The sequence below is a fragment of the Fukomys damarensis genome, unplaced genomic scaffold (genome assembly GCF_012274545.1).
Source record: "Fukomys damarensis isolate Sample0158 unplaced genomic scaffold, DMR_v1.0_HiC HiC_scaffold_16, whole genome shotgun sequence".
Lineage (NCBI taxonomy): Eukaryota > Metazoa > Chordata > Mammalia > Rodentia > Bathyergidae > Fukomys > Fukomys damarensis.
The window spans coordinates 96,665,782-96,669,414 of record NW_022900928.1 but is presented as its reverse complement, the minus strand read 5'-3'; positions in this window follow the sequence as shown (position 1 = coordinate 96,669,414).

Genomic DNA, 3,633 nt, shown 5'->3' with positions numbered 1-3,633 from the left:
CCCGCGACCTCGCCCTCCTGTAAGGAGCTGGTGGTGCAAGTCGGGTTGGGGCGCCTGGGTTTGGAAGATTTTGGTTCCAGTCGCCGCTTTCCCACGTGCCGAGAACAAACTAGGCTAGACACCGATTCATACGGAGCCTCGGTTTCCTCCAGTCTACAATGAGGATAAGCTGATAGGGCTTGTTAGTTACCAGGCTCAAAATGGTGGTGTGAAGCCCCCACAACCTTCCACACCAACTTTACCCCGGAAAAACTTCTGGGAGGCAGGCTGAACTATATAGCGAAATGAAAACCAAAAACAATATGGGCTTGGAGATGTAGCTCAGTCCTAAGGTCCTGGGCTCAATCCCCAGTGCCCCATTACCCCATTCATCTTAAAAATTATTGTGCAACCCAAATGGTTTGAGAAACAAGTTTAGAAAACAAAAACTAGTATAAGAAGACAGTTTAGAACAACTAGAACAGCAAGGCTCAGTTACAGGCATCAGCATCTGAATGTTCCTTCAGTTGGCCCCATTGTTCCCATTTATTTGGGTTGGGTTTTGAGACAGGGTCTCGCTACGCAGTCCGGGTTGACCTTGAACTCACTATGTTAACCCAGGCCGGGCTCAAACTCAGTGAGCCTCCTGCCTCAGCCTCCCAAGTGCTGGGATTCCAGACATGCACCACCAGTCCTGACTCACTGTTCCACTTTAAAGACTTAAACTTTTCTGTCTGCTCCCTTTTCCCCGAGACAAGCCAACATTCTCTTCCACTAGTGAAACTTTCTGTTAAACCCAGAACACTAGCCTACCTCCCTTCCCCACTTGGGAACATGTTCTTGCTGCTGCTCCACTCAGGAGAATCCCAGCGCTCAGTCTCTGCTTCTTCCCAAGTTGTTCTGTAGCAACTTGCTTTCTTCACTGCCAGAATCGCTGTCTGAAGGAAGTCCTTGTTTTTTGTTGGTGTTGGTACTGGGAATCGAACTCAGGTCCTTGTGCTTGTGAGGCAGGCGGCAGAACCACTGGGCTGAATCCCGAGCCCAAAAAGTCCCTGTTGCTAGGTACTCTTGAGGTCCACAGCCTACTGCTAGCTCAGATCTCTCCACACTGATCAGTGCTTAAATAGGGCAGGGGAGTGGGGAGTGGTGATGCACACCTGTAATCCCAGCACTTGGGAGGCTGAGGCAGAATTGCTGTGAGCTCAAAGCCATCCTGGGCTACATAGGGAGACTTTGTCTCAAAATAAATCAATAGACAAACAAACAAACAGCAACCAGGCGTGGTGGCGCACTCGGGAGGCTGAGGCAGGAGGATCACTGTGAGTGCGAGGCCAGTCTGGGCTACATAGTGAGTTCCAAGTCAGTCTCAACTATGTAGTGAGACGCTGTCTCAAAAAACAAAACTCAAAAACAACAACAACAACAACAACAAAATAGGGTGGGGGATGTAGGTTCAATTCCTTATTCAGGACCTTTTACTTGCCAGGCAGGTGTGGCACCACTGAGATACCTCCCTGGCCTTTCAATTTCCAGTGCCACACTCAAAAGAGGGAGGGGGCAGGGAAGGGACAGAGGGAGCTGGGCATGGTAGCTCAGGCCTGGAACCTAGATACTCAGGTGACAGAGCTGGGAGTGTCCCTTGGAGGCCAGGTCCTGACCTAGGGAGAAACTGACCTTTGAACCTCCTTGGTCTTGTGCCCTTAATGAAAGAATTCAATCCTGGAGAGTTGGAGCCTGTATGAGACACATTTTAATTCTTTTTATGGCCTCTTCCCCTCCCCACTCTTCTCCTGACATTCCATCTGTTAGTCCTCTTCCCATTTGGATTGTGGGTTTGTTGTTTGGAGACAGGGTCTCACTATATAGTTCAGGCTGAACTTGAACTCACTATGTAGCCCAGGCTGGCCTCAAATTTGCTGCGATCTTCTTGCCTCAGCCTCCCTGAATGCTGGGGTTACAGGTGTGCACACCTGGCTGGAAAATCAGAATGTTTAAATTATGATTTTAATAGAAACTGCAGCTTTTGGACACAATCCCCTCCAAACATTCCTAAAGTAGTACTCTTTAAATACTACACGATAAGCATGGTGACTCCTTTTTATCTGTAAATGAACCCTGGCTGCTCCCTTTGACTTGTAAATGAATACCTGTGAATATAAGGTCCCTTTTCATAGGTACTAAGGCCTTTTCTGAGTCACCAATGAATGGGTCATCTCCTCCTGTTGAAAGGACTGCAGCCTTTCATCTGTAAATTAAATGCCCTTTCCACAGTTTCACAAGTTTCTTAAAATTCCAAGCCCCATTCCCATAACTATACCAGGTCAAAGCCACAGTGGATCCTCACCCTCAGCAGGGCCTGAACTTTTTATTTTTATTTTTTTGAGGCAGGGTCTCCCTGTGTAGTTCAGGCTGGCCTTGAGCTCACTATGTATATGTATCCCCAGCCAGGCCTCAAACTTGTGGTGATCTTCCTGCCTCAGCCTCCCAAGTGCTGAGATTATAGGCATGCACCACCCATGCTCGGCTCTAACTAAAATTATTTTCTTGTAAATTTGTGCTTTAGTTTTAATTTCTATCATTACTAAAAGGAAGGACTTCAGCAAGCTGGTGACACTACAATTTAGCTACATCCCCAGCATTTTATTTTGTTTTGTTGAGACAGTCTCCTAAATTGCCCAGGCAGGCCAACTCAGGACCCTGCTGCCTCTGTCATTCAGGTAGCTGGGATTACAGGCATGTACCATGGCAGCCATTAAAATTTATTTTTTTAAATATGAATTCTTCTTGCTATTTACTTAATTATGTTTGAGACAGAGTATCACTGTATAGTTTAGGCCAGCCTGGAATTCACTGTGTGGCACAGGTTGCCCTCAAAATTGTAATCCTCCTGCCTCAGCTTCCCAAGTTGTTTGTGGTAGCTCAAATATTTTAACCAGTAGAAAATTGTATAGAACATAAATTCTTCCTCCTGGCTCCTTTTCTCACTGGCACCACTGCCATCAATTCATGTTTCCTGGCAGAGATAGTTCAGTGTAGTTCAAACAATGTCCATATCATCTGTCTTCCTCTCTTAAATCAAATTGTTCCACCTTCCCTAAGGTAACAGCAGCTGAAAAATTCCCTGGGTAGAAGACAGGGAAGGAGATGTGGAGGTACTGAACTGACGGGCTGTAAGTGCAAAAGAAAGACTGCTTCCCATTCTGGAATTCACGTGAAAGCCTTCAATTCCCCCTGGATCCCCAGACCGACCTGCAGTCTGCTTAAAACACAACCACACTAGAAGCCCGGGGAACTTCCCTTTCTAGCAGATGTCTGCTCCGGGAATGGATACTTCCTGCTCTAACTCTGTTTTTTTGAGACAGGGTCTTGCTATGCAGTTCAGATTGGCCTTGAAGTCACTGTGTCCCAGACTGGCCTCAGACTCCTGGTGATCCTCCTACTTCAGCCTCCGGAGTGCTTAGGCATGTGCCTCCATGTCTGACTCAAACAGAACTTTAAAAATTAGATTTCTTCAAGCTGGGTGTGGTGGCACATACCTGAAACCTCAGCACTCGGGAGCCTGAGGCAGGAGGATCACCAGGAGTTTTGAGGCCAGCCTGGGTTACATAGCGAGACCCTGTACCACCAAAAAAAAAAAAAAAAAAAAAAAAAAAA